Source organism: Theropithecus gelada, chromosome 1 (genome assembly GCF_003255815.1).
Source record: "Theropithecus gelada isolate Dixy chromosome 1, Tgel_1.0, whole genome shotgun sequence".
Taxonomy (NCBI): domain Eukaryota; kingdom Metazoa; phylum Chordata; class Mammalia; order Primates; family Cercopithecidae; genus Theropithecus; species Theropithecus gelada.
The window spans coordinates 68,642,394-68,661,953 of record NC_037668.1 but is presented as its reverse complement, the minus strand read 5'-3'; the positions used below and the strand labels follow the sequence as shown (position 1 = coordinate 68,661,953).

Here is a 19,560-nt window from a genome sequence, read left to right as displayed (position 1 = left end):
TAACCACACTGCCTGAAATAGAACCACTCCATCAACTTCTATCCTTTACCCTGCTTAATTTCTCTATGCCATTTAGCATGGCTTAACAGTATTTAATACACAGGGTTTTGTTTATTGTCATTCTCTCCTACCATAAGGTAAGCTCAGAGGCCAGGAACTTCATCTTGTTTTATTCTCCTCTGTATCCCCCTCACTGGGATTGACTAATGCCTTCCAGAAGAAAGGCCTTGACTAGGTGTGGTGGCTCACACCTGTAATCCCAACACTTTGGGAGGCCCACCTAGGTGGGCGGATCACCTGAGGTCAGGAGTTTGAGACCAGCCTGACCAACATAGAGAAACCCTGTCTCTACTAAAAATACAAAATTAGCCGGGCATGGTGGCACATGCCTGTAATCCCAGCTACTCGGGAGGCTGAGGCAGGAGAATCGCTTGAACCCGGGAGGTGGAGGTTGCGGTGAGCTGAGATCATGCCACTGCACTCCAGCCTGGGCTCAAAACTCTATCAAAAAAGTAAAAAAAAAGAAAAAAGAAAAGCCTCAGGTATATTTGCTGGTTGAATAAATTATTGAATATCTAAGGAGCTATGCAGACTTAGGTAGTAGACAGTGGGTTTTAGCTTTGAAGAAGGAAAACAGCTTTGTAGATTCCAGCATTTATTGATACACCAAAGCTGAGTCAGGAGCCCGAGGGAGCTCATGGTCTCAGAGGACCCAGACCCCACTCCAGAGTGGCCTGTGCACTAGGCTATACAGACACAAAGGAAGAAACAATCACTTTTGCCTAGGAGAATCCAGGAAGGCTTCATGGAAGAGGCCACATTTGACATTAAAAAGGATCAGTTTCTCTGGAGGAGAAGGTGGGGTTGCAGTCCTGTTAGCAATAGCTTGTAGGAAGGCATAAAGTCCATGACCTGTCTGGTATGGACAAATTAAACAGTGCCTAAGGAGAGCCACAGGATACTGCAGGACAGAAAGCGGAGAGTCACCAGAGGACAGCCAAGGACCTTGAATACTGAGGTTTGTCCAGAGGGCAGTGGAGAGCCAAGTGCGGGGCTTAAGCTGGGAGAGGGGCAAAGGCGAGTAGGGTCAGAGCTGGGTTTTAGCAAGTTACTCCTGATGGTGACATGGACGAGGTTGAGCGGGGAAAACCAGGGGCTGGGAGGTCAGTTGAGGTCTCCCTTGATGTCACCCGTCCAATTTCAGCTCCAGGTGCAGAGCTGAGATGTTGACACCAGAGGGCGCTCTGACCCAGAACATGGCCCTCCTGCCATTCCCAGACTGCTCCCGCTGGGCACTCACATGGCCCTCTCAGAGACAGTTCACACCTCCAGCCCGGGCGCGACCTGTGGGCTCAGCACACAGGCCTTGGGAAATCTTGTACATTACGTCTTGTTATTTGACTTTGTCTTTCCATGTAATGGCTGAGACTGTGAGGTGCTGCTGGAGGTGCAGTGGGGAACAAATAGGCAAGATCCCTGCTGTCCTAGAGCATGTGGTCTAAGCCAGTGGTTCAAAGTGTGTCCCCCGGGTCAGGAGGCCTGGCGTCTCCTGTGAATGTGTAGAAGCACACATTCTCAGGACCCACTGCAGACCTGCTGAATCAGACACTCTGGGGCCCGTGGCCAGCAATCTCTGTTCTAACAAGCCCCTGTGGTGATTCTGATGATGTCAAGGGTGAGAGTTGCTGGTCTAAGAAAGCACTGCACACTATAGCAAGTGCCTTCAAAGGACTGATCCAGCAAGCTGTGGAAAGGCACTGACTCAAGGGAGTCAAGGGCCAAGCACAGAAGGCTTCCTAGAGGCAGTGTCTAGGAGTCAACCAGATAAAAAAGGGAGAGAAAGTCATTCCAAAAAGACAGAACAGTCTGGGTGCAGTGGCTCACACCTGCAATCCCAGCACTTTGGAAGGCCAAGGTGGGAGGATCGCTTGAACCCAGAAGTTTGAGACCAGAATGGGCAACATGGCAAGGCCCTGACTCTTAAAAAAAAAAAAAAAAAAAAAATTTTTTTTTTTTTTTTTAAATTAGCCTGGCATGGTGGCTGGCGTCTGTGGTCCCAGCTACTCTGGAGGCTCAGTTGGGAGGATTGCTTGAGCTCAGGAAGTTGAGGCTGCAGTGAATCATATTCTTGCCACTGCACTCCAACCTGGGCTAACAGAGTGAGATCCTGTCTCAATCAGTCAATCAATCAGTTCAAAAAGAGAGAACTGCGCCAAGACCCAGAAGGAGAGCTTAGTCTCTTATTGAACTCCAGCTCAAAGGGGCCTGACACAGAGAGGCTCAGCGTTTGTCCCACAAAGTTCGCTCTTGTGACTTCTAAGTATGGTCTCACGTTTTCTTCTTTTTAGATTTTTTATTTGTTGTTTTTAGTTGACCTTAAATACTCTCCATCCAAGAGGTCTCATGTTTTAAAAGATGTTGCTAGCCTGGGCAATCTAGTGAGACCCCGTCTCTATAAAAAACAAAAATTGGCCGGGCGCGGTGGCTCAAGCCTGTAATCCCAGCACTTTGGGAGGCCGAGACGGGTGGATCACGAGCTCAGGAGATCGAGACCATCCTGGCTAACACGGTGAAACCCCGTCTCTACTAAAAAAATACAAAAAAACTAGCCAGGCGAGGTGGCGGGCGCCTGTAGTCCCAGCTACTCGGGAGGCTGAGGCAGGAGAATGGCGTGAACCCGGGAGGCGGAGCTTGCAGTGAGCTGAGATCTGGCCACTGCACTCCAGCCTGGGCGACAGAGCGAGACTCTGTCTCAAAAAAAAAATAAAAATAAAAAATAAAAAAAAAAATTAACTGGGCGTGGTGGCTTGCACTTGTACTCCAGATACTCAGAAAGCTGAGGTGGGAGGATTGCTTGAGCTCAGGAGGTCGAGGCTGCAGCCTGGGCAACAGAGCGAGACTCCATCCCTATTTGAAAAAAGACATCATCTTCCAAACAAGCTGCCTTAAATAATTAATCATTCATTTATTTCCTACTATTTATGAATCTATATATATATATATAGCTCCTATCAAGGTTTTTGATTAGCATGAGATGTTCAGACTCCCTCTTCTGCATTAATCATTATAGCAACTACCATTTGCGGAGGGCTGACTCTGGGCCAGCCTCCGTGCCAAGTGCTTTACATGTACTAGCTCATTCAATCACCACTAGAAACCTCTGAGTGGGGTCTTATCACCCCCATTTTACTTAGGAGAAAACTGACACTCAAAAGAGGCTAAGTCACTTGCTTAAAGGCACATGACTGACTGTGGTCTAACCCTGGCCCGTCTTCCTGTAGAGTGGACTTGATTCAAACGCTTCCCTGTTCCTTGGGAGTGATGGAGTTCCAGCCCGATAGAAAGATACCTGGCCTGTCAGCACATACAGTTTTATCCTAAGTAAATGCTTATGCATTCTTGTTATGCATTTAGAAGTCCTAATATAGTTCATGGTACCCATTCTATCTTGAGAATTCTCTAGGGTTCTGGGACTCCAGGTCAGAATCACTAAGCTAGTCCAACCTTTTATCTCTCCTTTTGCCATACTCAATATACAGATAAGAATGCGGAAGCCCAAGGAGGGGCAGTGAAGTGGAGGCAGCCTTCCAGGAATCCCCTCAAAGGATCCCCTCATGTCATAAAACTAGGAAAGACCTTCCTCAGCCAGACACGGTGGCTCACGCCTATAATGCCAGCATTTTGGGAGACCAAGACAAGAGGATTGCTTGAGCTCAGGAGTTCAAGACCAGCTTGAGCAACATAGTGAGACCCTGTTTCTACAAAAGATTTCTTCTTTTCTTTTCTTTTTTTTAAACAGATTTCCAACACTTATTTTAAGTTCGGGGATACATGTGCACCATGTGCAGATTTGTTATGTAGGTAAACGTGTGCCACAGTGGTTTGCTGCACAGATCATCCCATCACTCATGTATTAAGTACAACATCCATTAGCTATTCTTCCCGATGCTCTCCCTTCTTCCACCTCCTACCCTCCAACAGGTCCTAGTGTGTGCTGTTGCCCCCCCACCATGTGTCTGTGTGTTGACATAATTCAGTTCCCACTTGTAAGTGAGAACATACAGTATTTGGTTTGCTGTTTCTGCATTAGTTTGCTGAGGATAATGGCTTTGAGTTCCATCCATGTCCATGCAAAGGACATGATTTTATTATTTATTTATTTATTTTTTGAGATGGAGTCTCCCTTTTCGCCTAAGCTGGAGTGCAGTGGCATGATCTCAGCTCACTGCAACCTCTGCCTCCCAGGTTAAAGTGATTCTCCTGCCTCAGCCTCCCAAGTAGCTGGGATTACAGGAGCCTGCCACTACACCCAGCTAATTTCCCATATTTTTGGTAGTGACAGGGTTTCACCATATTGGCTAGGCTGGTCTCGAACTCTTGACCTTGTGATTTGCCTGCCTCGGCCTCCCAAAGTGCTGGGAGTACAGGCATGAGCCACCATACCCAGCTGATCTCATTCTTTTTTATGGCTGCATAGTATTCCATGGTTCTACAAAATTATTTTTTAAAAATTAGCTGGGTGTGGTGGCACACACCTGTAGTTCTAGTTACTTGGGAGGCTGAGGCAGCAGGATTGCTTGAACTCAGGAGGTAGAGGCTGCTATGAGCCATGATCACACCACTAAACTCCAGCCTAGGTGACAGAGCAAGACCCTGTCTCAAAAAAGAAAGAAAAAAAGAAAGGAAGGAAGGAAGGAAGGAAGGAAGGAAGGAAGGAAGGAAGGAAAGAAAGAAAGAAAGAAAGAAAGAAAGAAAGAAAGAAAGAAAGAAAGAAAGAAAGAAAGAAAGAAAGGAAGGAAGGAAGGAAGGAAGGAAGGAAGGAAGGAAGGAAGGAAGAGAAAGAAAGAAAGGAAGGAAGGAAGGAAGGAAAGAGCTTCTTGGTCCTTCTGTCATTTTCCCCATCTCCTCCCTTTGTCCTCCCTCCTTACCTCACTCCCTGAATTCCTTCCTTCTCAAGCTTCTAGTGAGCCCCTGCTCTGTGCCAGGCCCCTGGTGCTGGGGACACAGTGTCGAACAAGTACTTCTTGCCATTCTTTCCATTTCTTGCGGGCTGTAGCACAGTGCTGCACATGCTACATTATTAAGTTATCTCCACCACAAACGCCGTTTCCACCAGATGCCATCAGTGGCAACACGATCTACAGTCTCACTCACTGGCGTTGCAGGATAGAATACAGCATAGCGCGCACCCACCTCCCCACCCCTCCATCCCTACCTACCTCTGCCCTCCTTCCTAAAAAGGGCAGACGCCATTTCCATTAGCCCTGTAGGGGGCACTGTCTGCCTCCTCCCTTTTTTAAAAGGGACCAGCTGGTAGACAGACTTTGTGTATCTGCCTTTTCTCCTTCGTGCTTTCCTGCCATTGGTGACTCATGGCTAATCAATTTTCTCTCTTCCTTGTGCCAGTTTTATAGCCAGGCTTTGCCATCGCCTGGTGGGCGAGTTGTGTTAGTCTGTGTTTGTGTTAATAAATTAGTTCGAGTAACATTATCTGTGCTGGCTCCTAGGAATACAGACAACAGTGAGCCCTGGTGTCTGCCCTAGGGAAGCTCACAGTATGGTGTGGGAAGGCGAGGCTGCTATTCCCGCACTCTGTGAAAAGGCTGCTGGATAGGGTAGCTTCATTGTTAAGCGTGGGCTTGCACTGCATTTAGGGCCTATTTACTACGCCCCAAAGAGCCCTGGGCAACCCAAGGGCCCCTTTGGCTCTCTTGGCTCTAAAAGGAAGTCAGGAGTCTTGGTGGGAAACCTCTAACAGCCAGAGGAGGGAAACGTGGCCCAGGACAAAACCCTATTTGTTAGCAGTCTGGGAGTCATCTGTCCTTCCAGACCGACTTTTAGTAAGCATAACATCAATTAAAATACTTTTTTTTTTTTTTTTTGACACAAAGTCTTGCTCTACTGCTCAGGCTGGAGTGCAGTCATGGGAGCTTGGTTCACTGCAACTTCCACCTCCCGGGTTCAAGCAATTCTGCCTCAGCCTCCTGAGTAGCTGGGATTACAGGCGTGCGCCACCATGCCCAGCTAATTTTTGTATTTTTAGTAGAGGTGGGGTTTCACCATGTTGGCCAGACTGGTCTCAAACTCCTGACCTCAAGTGATCTGCCTGCCTTGACCTTAAAATAATTTTGAATAAAGATGTTCTTTAACACTGTTACAAAAGTAGTAATGTGCTCAATGAAAAAATTTCAGTGATAGAGAAATAAAATGAATTTCAATCTTTGCCTTCAATCTATCTCACTGTCAGCACTTTAGTATGTTAATTTCCAGGTATACATAATACATATTATAATCATATAGATACATATGTGTATGTGTTTTTATATACAAATATATGTGGAAAGAGCTAGAGAGATTATTTTCTTTCTTTTTTTTATTTTTTGAGACGGAGTTTCACTCTTTTCACCCAGGCTGGAGTCCAATGGCGTGATCTCAGCTCACTGCAACCTCCACCTCCCAGGTTCAAACCATTCTCATTCCTCAGCCTCCCGAGTAGCTGGGATTACAGGCGTGCACCACCATGCCCAGCTAATTTTTGTATTTTTAGTAGAGATGGGGTTTTGCCATATTGGCCAGGCTGGTCTTAGAACTCCTGACCTCAGGTGATCCACCCCCCTTGGCCTCCCAAAGTGCTGGGATTACAGGCATGAGCCATTGCGCCTGGCCAATAGATACTTTTCAAAATATAAGTAAAAATATAATGAAATATTAGGCTGGGAGTGGCGGCTCACACCTGTAATCCCAGCACTTTGGGAGGCTGAGATGGGTGGATCACCTGAGGTCAGGAATTTGAGACCAGCCTAGCCAACATAGTGAAATGCCATCAAACCCCGTCTCTGCTAAAAATACAAAAAATAAGCTGGGCATGGTAGCGGGCGTCTGTAATCCCAGCTACTTGGGAGCCTGAGGCATGAGAATCGCTTGAACCTGGGAGATGGAGGTTGCAGTGAGCCGAGATCGTGACACTACACTCCACCCTGGGGGTTAGAGCAAGACTTTGTCTCAAAAAAAAAAAAAATATATATATATATATATATATGTATGTATGTGTAATAATAAACATATAAAAATACCTGTTATAACATGTTATCTATATAATAATACATCTTATAGATATATAATATATGTTATTCAAATTGCTTTGTCTTCCAAACAGAGCACTAAGACGGGCACATCTTTCCACATTGGCAGGTGTAGATAGATCTCCCTCATTCTTTTTATCAGCTGTATAGTATGGACATACCATGAAGTAACCAATTCTCTGGTGATACACATGCGATTCCTGTCTTTTGTTATTATAAACAATGCTGCAAAGAACCCCTATATATTTATCTTTGCTCACTTTTGCCATTATTTCAATAAAATAAATTCTCAAAGGTGGAATGGATTTGATCAAAGGGCGCATGAATATAAAGTTCTGATGAAATAGATGAATTTCTTTCCAAAAATAATGTTGAAATTTGCATTTGCCCCAGGACTGATGAGAGACCAACTGACACTCTCCCCAGCACTGGGTGCCTTTTGATTTTTGCAGAGTCTGATACATACATGAAATATATTATTCCATTGTTGTTTTCATTTGGATTTCTATAGAGTCAAACATCTCTTCCTGAGTTGATTGGCCATTTGAATGTCATCTTCTTTTTTTTTTTTTTTTTTGAGACGGAGTCTGGCTCTGTCGCCCGGGCTGGAGTGCAGTGGCCGGATCTCAGCTCACTGCAAGCTCCGCCCCCCGGGTTTACGCCATTCTCCTGCCTCAGCCTCCGGAGTAGCTGGGACTACAGGCGCCCGCCGCCTCGCCCGGCTAGTTTTTTGTATTTTTTAGTAGAGACGGGGTTTCACCGTGTTCGCCAGGATGGTCTCGATCTCCTGACCTCGTGATCCGCCCGTCTCGGCCTCCCAAAGTGCTGGGATTACAGGCTTGAGCCACCGCGCCCGGCCTTGAATGTCATCTTCTATAAAGTGTATTTTTCCATGTCATTTGTCTATTTTTCTTTTCTTGTTTTGAGACAGTCTCACTCTATTGCCCAGGCTGGAGTGCAGTGGTGTGATCTTGGCTTACTGCAACTTCCTCCTCCCAGGGTCAAGCGATTCCCCTGCCTCAGCCTCCCAAGCAGCTGGAACTACAGGCGCCCACCACCATGCCTGGCTAATTTTTGTATTTTTGGTAGAGACAGGGTTTCACCATGTTGCCTATGCTGGTCTTGAACTACTGACCTCTATTGATCTGCCCGCCTAGGCCTCTGTAAGTGTTGGGATTACAGGTGTGGGCCACCACGCCTGGTCGTATTTTTCTTACTCATGGTTTTCTTCCTTCCTTTGTACTTTTTAAATTTTTAAATATAATTAATTATTATTATTATTATTTTTTTGAGGCAGAGTCTCACCCTGTTGCCCAGCCTGGAGTACAATGACGCGATCTCGGCTCACTGCAACCTCCACCTCCCAGGTCAAGTGATTCTCCTGCCTCACCCTTCCAAGTAGCTGCGGTCACAGATGCATGCCACCACACCCGGCTAATTTTTTGTATCTTCAGTGGAGACAAGGTTTCACCATATTGGCCAGGCTGGTCTCGAACTCCTGACCTTGTGATCTGCGTGCCTTGGCCTCCCAAAGTGCTGGGATTACAAGCGTCAGCAACTGTTCCTGGCCTGTACTTTTTTTTTTTTTAAGTTGATTTGTAGGAAGTCTTTGCATATCATCTGCCATGTGGAAAGCAAATCAATACTTTTTATAGTTTAGTGTTTGTCATTTGCCTTGCATATGTTTTTTCCCCCTACATAAGTTTTAAAATATTTATGTAGTAAGATCTGTCCATCTTCTTTTTTTTTTTTTTTTTTTTGAGATGGAGTTTCACTCGTGTTGCCCAGACTAGAGTGTAATGGCGCGATCTCTGCTCACTGCAACTTCCGCCTCCCTGGTTCAAGGGATTCTCCTGCCTGCCTCAGCCTCCTGAGTAGCTGGGATGACAGGCATGTACCACCACACCCGGCTAATTTTTGTATTTTTAGTAGAAACGGGGTTTCTCCATGTTGGTCAGGCTGGTCTCGAACTCCCGAACTCAGGTGATCCACTAGCCTCAGCCTCCCAAAGTGCTGGGATTACAGACGTGAGCTACACGCCCAGCCTGACCATCTTTTCCTTGAAAACTTCTGGGATTTGTGTCATATTTTAGAAAGATTTTCTCCACTCCATGATTAGGAAAACATTCTCTGATATTTTCTTCTAGCATGTTTATGGTTTTTTTTTTACCTATGCATACTTAATCCATCTGGAATTTATTTCAGTGCATGCAGTAAGTTAGAGATTCAGTTTGGCTTTTTTTCAGAAGGCTCATCAACATGTAGTTTCCCCCTACATATGTGAAATGCCACCCTTATCGTACACCAGATTTTCTTATGTGGTTAGGTCTATTTGTGAATTCAATTCCACTCTACTTCTTTGTCTTCAGTTTCTGAGCTAACACGCTTTAATTATTGTAACTTTTAAGATGCTCACACTCTTTTCCAAACCTTTCTTACTATAATAGCAACAAATCTCCTGAGAAGCTGCACACCCTTTCTTTGGCTCTGTTAATGTCTCTGCAATGAGGTCAAACCGTCTCCTCAAGGTGACTGTAAATCTTTCTGCCCACTTTCCTTTGTTTATTCCACACTGAGCACCTGCTCTGTGTCTTGGCTGTGTGGGATCCGCAGAGACAGAGGGAGCAACACAGACGCAGACCCAGCTTTACATGCTGACTTCAGTGATTAACCCTCAAGGCCACCGTAATTTCCATGATGACAAGTTCAGGGACACTTCACTGTTGCTCCCAGGGACTCTCCTGGAAACCATGCCCAGATCTCATTGCTTTCGGATGCCCTCGAGCCATGGCTCAGCCAAGGCCAGTGGTAACAGAGCCAAAAGAAGTTAAATTTTAAATAAACCTGACTTCCTCTCCAACATTGTTAGAGAAACCCTGATCCAGTTCATTCTGTTCCCATTAGATAAGAAAAAGCCAAAAAAGATGCAGTCATTGGGAACTGTGGTATGCTGTGAGCTTTTGGAAATAGACCTCTTTCTTTCTTTCTTTCCCTTTCTTTCTTTCTTTCTTTCTTTCTTTCTTTCTTTCTTTCTTTCTTTCTTTCTTTCTTTCTTTTTCTTTCTCTCTCTCTCTTTCTTTCATCTTTCTTTTCCTTCCTTCCTTCCTTCCTTCCTTCCTTCCTTCCTTCCTTCCTTCCTTCCTTCCTTCTTTCTTTCTTTCTTTCTTTCTTTCTTTCTTTCTTTCCTTTGTTTTTTTCTGGAAGGGAAGAAAATGGAAGAAAGACTCTGAGAAGCTAACTTATCTGGAAATGGTCTTTGAAGCTCAGCAGTGAGAAGACAGCATGGAATGGGTCTGGTCCTGTGACCTTGAGCACGTCATTGAACGTCTCTGGGCCCCATTTCACAAACATTCAGGGGCAACAAACAGGCGCTGTGCCAGAAGCTTTATTTACGTACAGTCTTATTGGATCCTCAGAACATTCTTATGAGGTAGAATCATTATTCCCCGGTTTACGCACAAGAATACCAAGATTCAAAAGGGAAATAGACAGTATGCCCGAGGCCACTTATTTGGAAGGAGCAGAGCCAGTACAGGGTGCTTCTCTGTGTTACTGGGCAGAGTAGCGGGGGTGGGGTGGGGCGGGGTTCCTCATCCCTGCCAGGAATCAGGACTCACGATGAAGCTACAGCCATTAAGACAGCATGGTATCCACACAGGGACAGACACGTTAACCCCTGAGAAAGAGTAGAGAGACCAGAATCAGTTCCACATATATATGGTATGTATATGCGGCAGGGGCAGCACATCACAGTGAAGAAAAGGAGGCTGGGCCAATAAACAGAGCTGGAAAAATTACCTCACAGCATAAACAAAGATCCGCACTAGTTGGTTAAGGACCTAAATTTCAAAAATAAAACTTTAAAACTCTTAGTAGAAAATATAAGTGGTGTGCCTGTGGTCCCAGCAACTCGGGAGGCTGAGGTGGGAGGATCACCTGAGCCCAGGGAGGTTGAGGCTACAGTGAGCCACGATCGTACCACTGCACTCTAGTCTAGGGGACACAGCAAGTTCCTTAAAAAAGCAAAGCAAAACAAAACTTCTACAATTCAGTAAGAAAGAAAAGTGGACACAAAAGGTATAAGCAGGTGTTTTTTGTTTGTTTTTTGTTTTGAGACAGAGTTTCGCTCTTGTTGCCCAGGCTGGAGTGCAATGGCATGATCTCGGCTCCCCGCAACCTCCATGTCTGGGGTTCAAGTGATTCTCCTGCCTCAACCTCCCGAGTAGCTGGGATTACAGACAGGTGCCACCACGCCTGGCTAAGTTTTTGTATTTTTAGTAGAGACGGAGTTTCTTCATGTTGGTCAGGCTGATCTCAAGCTCCCGACCTCAGTGATCCGCCTCCCTCAGCCTCCCAAAGTGCTGGGATTACAGGTGTGAGCCACCGCGCCCAGCCGAGCAGGCATTTAAGAGAAGAAGAAACACATACAGCCAGTAAGTTTAAAGAGATGTCAAACATTGTTAGTGATCAGGAAAACACAAACCGAGGCTCAGTGAAACACCATTTTACATCCCTTCAATTTGCAACAGTTTAAAGTTTGATAATATGGAGTGTTGGAAGGATGTAGAGCTCCAGGATCTCTTGCATGTTGCTGGTGGGAATTTAAATTGGTGATACCATCATGGAAAAGTCTGGCATAGTCTTCTAAAACCAAACATTCTTATAGCTTATGACCCAACAGTTTTACCCTAGCTACGCTGTCCATGCAGTAAAACTGGAAACCACCGGGGATTCGTTGCATTTGCTCATAATTATTAATTCCCTCTTCACCTTGCTAGGCCTCTTTGTTGGAAAAAGACCTTTTCCTAGCAGAGCTGCAGCTGACTCTTGGCCTTACAGAATAAGAACTAGAAATAAATGTTTCGTACAATAAGCCATTGAAGTATTGGGGTTGTTTTTTTTCTATAGGAAGGGATGAAAACACACCCTATGGCAAATGCGATGGGAGAGTGATGAATAGACCTTGATACGCTCATGTATGGTACACAATAGACAGCAATCAAGATGAATGAACTACAGAGACACGCCTCAGATATGAATTAATCTTGCCAATCTGATAGTAAGCGAGAAAAGTAGATCTCAAAAGATTATAGGCCAGGCACAGTGGCTCATGCCTGTAATCCCAGCACTTGGGAGGCTGAGGTGGGCGGATCACAAGGTGAGGAGTTGGAGACCAGCCTGGACAACATAGTGAAGCCCCATCTCTACTAAAAATACGAAAAATTAGCCAGGCAAGGTGGTGGGCACCTGTAATCCCAGCTACTCGGGAGGCTGAGGCAGGAGAATTGCTCGAATCTGGGAGGCGGAGGTTCCAGTGAGCCAAGATCGTGCCACTGCACTCCAGCCTGGGCGACAGAGCAAGACTCTGTCTCTGACCAAAAAAAAAAAGAAGATTATATTATTTTGTGAAGTTAAAAAAGACTAACATTAAAAATACTATTTTGAGCCTTCGAGCAACAGCAACACAAGATGGTAGTCAATTTATGAAAACAGAATATGCAGCTATAACAACAGAATATGGACCTAAATACTCCACAGCACCTCCCTTTGTAAGACTTGTAACAAAAGTTAATAAGAATGGAGTTAGTAGTTCTAATGGAGTGGTGGACCAAGAACCTTATTAGTGCTAGCAAAATGACAGAATCCATGTAACATCAAAGTTACCCTGCAAGAGCTTCAGTGTCTAATGAAGTCTAGTGAAAACATGAAATTCCCTCAGCCACCTGAAGGACAGCATTACAGCAATTATCCAAAAGAAAAACCACAGGCCCTTTTCCTTCGAGCCCCTGAAGTTTGCTTTAAAAGGCTTCATTTTCCACAGTAGTAAATTTTCTAGATACATCTTGTAGACCTCAAAGTACAGGAAAAGAAGCTCATTCAAAGGAAATTTATCTTAAGATACTGTAAATGATACTAATTTTTGTCCATTTGAAACACATAAGTTGTGCTATAATCAAAAATGTACTCTTAAGGAATATATATCCTTGCAAGAAATTATAACAAGGAAAATGAGAATGGTTAGCACAGGACCCAGGCTGATGGGGACCTGGTGCCAGGGAAGGAAGGCTGACTCATCCATGAAGCACCATAGGCACCGTGCCTAGGGCCCACAATACTTTTAGGGGTCCATAAGAATGTGTTTTTTGTTTTGTTTTGTTGTGTTTTTTGAGACAGAGTCTCACTCTGTTGCCCAGTTTGGAGTGCAGTCATGCTATCTTAGCTCACTGCAACCTCCACCTCCCAGTTCAAGCGATTCCCGTGCCTCAGCCTCCTGCGTAGCTGGAACTATAGGCATACGCCACCATGCCTGGCTAATTTTTAATTTTTGTATTTTTTGTAAAGACGGGGGCCTTGCTGTGTTGCCCAGGCTAGTCTCGAACTCCTGAGCTCATGATCCACCCGCCTCAGCCTCCCAAAGTGCTGGGATTACAGAAGTGAGCCACCGCCCCTGGCCGTTATTATTATCTTTTTAATCAAAAGAAACTAATGAACTTTTTAGGTCAAAGAAAATGTTTTACTATATAACAACATATTCTTTATTACCAATGCAATCATAAAATATACATATACATATATATTTTTGTACACGTGTGCTATACATATATTTTTTGTGCACGTGTATATGTGTGTTAAGGAAGAGGCCCACAAAAGCAAAATGTCCAGGATCCATGCTGCAGGGGATACATGTACAGTTATTTGAACCTAGAAAGTCAAGGTACTAGCTTTGGTTTGGGGTGAGATGTTACATTATTATTATTTGTTTGTTTTTGAGAAGCGGTCTTGCTCTGTCCCCCAGGCTGGAGAACAGTGGCACGATCATGGCTCACTGCAGCCTTAACCTCCCAGGCTCAAGCTATCTGGGTCTACAGGCCTGTGACACTACACCCAGCTAATTTTTTCTATTTTTTGTAGAGGTGAGGATCTCTCTGTGTTGCCTGGGCTGGTCTCAAACTCCTCAAGCGATCCTCCCACCTTGGTGTCCCAAAGTCCTGGAATTATAGGCATGAGCCACTACCAGGCCTGGCCTCTTTTTTTTCTTTTCTTTTTTCTTTTTTTTTTTCAGAGACAAAGTGTTTCTAGAGACAGGGTCTCACTTTGTCACCCAGGCTGGAGTGCATTGGCACGACCACAGCTCACTTCAGCCTCGAACTTCTGGGTTTGAACAATCCTTCCATCTGGACCTCACAAGAAGCCAGGAATATAGGCTCATGCCAACACACCCAACTAATTTGTTTTTATTTTTTGTAGAGACAGGGTCTCTGTATGTTGCCCAGGCTGGTCCTGAACTCCTGGGCTCAAGCCATCCTCCAGCCTCAGCCTCCTAAAGTGTCAGGCTTACAGGCATGAGCCACCATGCTGGCCCTGGACCTGTTATGAACGTGCCATTGCCCGGGTGCGATGACTCATGCCTGTAATCCCAGCACTTTGGGAGGTCGAGGCAGGCAGATCACTTGAGGTCAGGAGCTTGAGAACAGCCTGGCCAACACAGTGAAACCCCATCTCTACTAAAAATACAAAAAAAAAAAAAAAAATTAGCCAGGCATGGTGGCGTGCGCCTGTAATCCCAGCTACTCGGGAGGCTGAGGCAGGAGAATCACTTGAACCCAGGAGGCAGAGGTTGCAGTGAGCTGAGATCACACCACTGCACTCCAGCCTGGGTGACATAGTAAAAGACTCTGTCTCAAAAAAAAAGAATATGCCATAAACCAAGAATTATAATCATCTAATTTCATGGGCCTGGGATCCCCTTGAAAAACAATTAGCAAAGATATTAAATGTTGAATTTGTAAATACTTCCAAATAAAATCTTTTCAAAAGTTTTATTTCGAGATCTGAGCTTCCTTCTGTGCACATCACTTTTTAGATTTTGTGTTTGAAACAGCTACACAAAATTCCTGAGCAAAATTTTAAAGTGAAATTGAAATTTTAATGAAAGACTCTAACAGTACTTGCTTTTCTGGCGTGAATGAATGAAATTGCTCGAAATGATGTAAGTGGACTTTGAACTCAATTGAACTTTGTTGTGTCAAGTATTTCGAAATTCTCACAATTTCAGAGAACCAAGCTGTGCAGCCAGAGTGAGTAGGGAAGAGACACAGCAGTTGTTGGCCGAGCACTGTGGAGAGTCTGTGGGCCAGCACCGGCACCCAGCAACTGTCAGTGGCCACAGATGCATGTGGCCCGTGTGCAGCAGCCAGCTCGGACAGGTGGCATCATGGATGAGGTGTTCTCCAAGGAGCTGGACCAGTGGATCAAGCAGCTGAACCAGTGAAAGTAGCTATCCAAGTCCCGGGTCAAGAGCCTCTGCAAGGAGGCTAAAGAAATCCCAACAGAAGAATCCAATGCGCAAGAGGTTTGGTGTCCAGTCACTGTCTCTGGAGATAAGCGTGGGCAATTTCATGATCTCATGGAACTGTTTAGAAAATTACCAGATGGCCAGGCGCAATGGCTCATGCCTGTAATCCTAGCGCTTTGGGAGGCTGAGGCGGGCGGATCGTTTGGGATCAGAGTTGGAGACCAGCCTGGCTAACACGGTGAAACCCTGTCTCTGTAAAAATACAAAAAATTAGCCGGGCGAGGTGGCGGGCCCCTGTAGTCCCAGCTACTTGGGAGGCTGAGGCAGGAGAACGGCGTGAACCCGGGAGGCGGAGCTTGCAGTGAGCCGAGATCACGCCGCTGCCTGGGCAACGAACGAGACTCTGTCTCAAAAAAAAAAAAAAAAAAAAAAATTAGCCTCCCAGCTACTCAGGAGGCTGAGGCAGGTGAATCACTTGAACTGGGAGGCGGAGGTTGCAGTGAGCCTAGAGCGTGCCACTGCATTCCACCCTGGGTGATAGAGCGAGACTCCGTCTCAAAAAAAAAAAAAAAGAAAGAAAAGAAAAAAGAAAATTATCAGATACAGGCTGGACGTGATGGCTCACACCTGTAATCCTAGCATTTTCAGAGGCCAAGGCAGGCGAATTGTTTGAGCCCTGGAGTTCGAGACCAGCCTGGGCAATATAGCGAGACCCTGTCTCAAAAAAAAAGTAATAGAAAATTACCAGATACAAATTACTTGTTTACAGGAGATTATATTGACAGAGTATATCATTTAATTGAAATAGTTATGTTGCTCCTAGCCCTTAGGGTTTCTTACCGTGAATGCTTCACCATTCTTCCAAGGGATCATGAGAGCAGGCAGATCACACAAGTTTATGGTTCCTATGATGAGTGTTTAAGAAAATATTGAAATGCAAATGTTTATAAATATTTTACAGATTTTTTTTTTCAAAGACTGGGTCACCCAGATTGGAGTGCAATGGCACAGACCTGGCTCACTGCAGCTTCAATCTCCCTGGCCCAAGTGAGCCTCCTACTTCAGCCTCCCAGGTAGCTGGGACTACAGGTGTGCACCACCTTGCCCAGCTAATTTTTTGTATTTTTTTGTAGAGATGAGTTTTTCACCATGTTGCTTAGGCTGGTCTTGAACTCCTGGGCGTAAGTGATCCACCTGCCTTGGTTTCCCAAAGCGCTGGGATTACAGGCATGAGCCACTGTGTCCGGCCTTTACAGGCCATCTTCCTCTCACTGCCTAGGTGGATGGGCAGCTCTTCGGTCTCCATGGTGGCCTGTCGCCATCTGGAGATACACTGCATCACATCAGAACACTGAATTGCCTACAGAAAATTCCCCCGTGAGAGTCCAGTGGGTGACTTGCTATACTCAGATCCAGATGACCATGGTGACTGGGGTATATTTCTTTGAGGAGCTGGATACACCTTTTTGCAAGATAGTTCTGAGACATTTAATCGTGCCAATGGCCTCAGGTTGGTGTCTAGAGCTCACCAACTGGTGACAGTGGGACATAACTGGTGTCATGACTGGAATGTAGTAGCTATCTTCAGTATTCCAAACTATTGCTATCATTGTGGTAACCACACTGCAATCATGGAACTTGATAATACTGTAAAATATTCTTTTTTGCAGTTTGACCCAGCACCTCACAGAGGCAAGCCACATGTTACTCATTGTACCCCAGATTACTTCCTGTAATGAAATTTTAAGCTGGGCGTGGTGGCTCACACCTGTAATCTCAGCACTTTGGGAGGCCAAGGTGGGAGAATCACCTGAGGTTAGCAGTTCAAGACCAGCCTGGGCAACAAGGTGAAACCCCATCTCTACTAAAAATATAAAAATTAGCTGGGCATGGTGACATGCGTCTGTAATCGTAGCTACTGGGGAGGCTGAGGCAGGATAATTGCTTGAACTCAGGAGGTGGAGGTTGCAGTGAGCTGAGATCGTGCCATTGTACTCCAGCCTGGGAGACAAGACCAAAAATCCATCTCAAAAAGAAAAAAGAAAAGGAAAAGGAATTTTAAATTTAAACAGGATTGCCGTGAATTATATATTGACTTAATGGAAATGGGAACAGCAACAGTAACTCCAAAGTGTAAGAAAATAGTTAACATTCAAATAATTTGTTTTCACATGGACCGAAAGCTGCGCCATATAAAAATACAAAGCTTTTTGTCACCAAGCCGTGATCACTTTAGAATGAACCAGTTCATTTTGTGCTAGAGCAACATGGTGTTTGCAGTTACTTTTGCTTTCTTTGAGAGACCGCACATAATAAGATGTAAATTCACTTTGTGAATACAATGTAACTTCCATCTAGCTATAGCTTAACTCAGCGTGACTGTACATAGGGGTAGCAGAAAACAATCACTGGATCTTAATGAAATTTAAAAAAATAAATGCCAAGCCCTCCCCTCTACTTAAAAGTTTTGAAATCGCTCTGTTTATTTTTCAGGGATACCGTTTAATTTAATTATGACTTGCCTGTGCTCAGTTCGTCCCCTTCTCAAATCTCAGCCCCATGTCATTCTTCGTTATTGTCAGAACCTGGTGAGTGGTTTTGAACAGCTGTTTTTGCCCCTTCCTGTAAAATGATGTTTTATTGCACAAGAGCACTACAGAGTTTTTCATAATAAACTTGCGAACTCAGAAAAAAATACTCATGAAGCTCTTATTTGCAGTGTTTGTTATTAAAGCAGTCACCCTAAAGAGTGTAACCAGCAGGGACAGATCCAGGTTTTGTGAAAGCCTGAGGTTTATATAATTGTGTGTGGCGGGGGGGAGGGGGGGGTGGTAAGGAGGGCTCCTTATGAAAAAGATTGCAAAATTATAAGTACAAAATTAGGTACTATAGGAGATTGCATTACTGGACCCAATACTTCACCCCTCGTTTTGTCTACATTTTTGCCACATGACTTTGCAGTTTGGGCCACTAAAGAGTATATTTCTTGACTCTGGCCTTGGCTATGTAACTTGCTTTGGCCAATGGAATTGAGTGGAAGTAACAGCATGTTACTTCTGAGTCTGGGTCTTGCTTCCTTGTACCTTGTCATCAACATGAGGGCATTCACTGGTTAGCACAGCGGTCCCAGGAGGAAGATGAGGGGCACAGGGAGCAAAGCCATCCAGCTGACCCAGCCTAGATAGTCTAGCTCCCGACTGCTGTGGCCTAAAGCGGCAGCATTGCATTCCAGCTGATCTGCAGATCCGTGCCAATAAATGCTTGTGAGCCGCTGAGTTTGGGGGCCGTATGTTACATGGCAGTGCTGTACCAGTAACTAACAAATGCAGGCATAAACAGGAAGGTTTCTTTGTAATGGGAAAATAAATCACAGCAGATAAGATTTCAGCAGCTGACAAATAGTTCAAAAGTGACAGAATCCAGAAAAGTACATATATTTTTATTAATTGCCTGTCTGACATACCTCTGTAATATCCTATATGTTGGCTACATTTTCTTTGGTTGCTTCTCCAATATAACAACTTTTAACTTTTAATTTTTTTTTTTTTTTTTTTTTTTTGTAATTTTGTGTTTCTACAGAGAGGAGGGAGAGAGGATTCTCTCTTTCTTCTGGCATGGTTTGTTGAAAAATACTTTTTAATTGGTAATTTAGTAAAGTTTCTTCTAGCATCATAACAGGCTTTGGGTCATGTTGTTTCAATTTTTAAGATTGTTGCCAAAGTTGTGAAAACCTCTGTCAAGTTTCTTTCAGGACGTTTTCAATTTTCTTGTGTAACAACTAATTGTAAATCTTTTAATTGATTCTCATCCTGTTTGTCATCAATGTCCTTTTGAAGTGGTATATTATAAATTTTATGCTTTCTTAGTTCAGTAATGTGCGTCAACTCAGCAAAAAATTAACTATTTTTTCCATTGTGTCCATGATATGCTCCTTATTATTATTTTTATTTATTATTATTATTATTATTTTGAGACAGAGTTTTGCTCTTGTTGCCCTGGCTGGAGCGCAATGGTGCTATCTTGGCTCACCACAACCTCCGTTCCCACGTTCAAGCAATTCTCCTGCCTCAGCTTCCTGAGTAGCTGGGATTACAGGCATGCGCCACCACGCTCAGCTAATTTTGTATTTTTAGTAGAGATGGGGTTTCCCCATATTAGTCAGGTTGGTCTCCAACTCCTGAT

The 19,560-nt window shown here is 44.5% G+C and overlaps 2 pseudogenes; both read left to right on the top strand.

Annotated features, from left to right (window-relative positions):
• The first annotated feature begins 9,869 nt into the window (after window positions 1-9,869).
• LOC112626092 lies at window positions 9,870-12,906 on the top strand (annotated as a pseudogene).
• Window positions 12,907-15,297: 2,391 nt separating this feature from the next.
• LOC112604627 lies at window positions 15,298-17,117 on the top strand (annotated as a pseudogene).
• The last annotated feature ends 2,443 nt before the right edge of the window (window positions 17,118-19,560 follow it).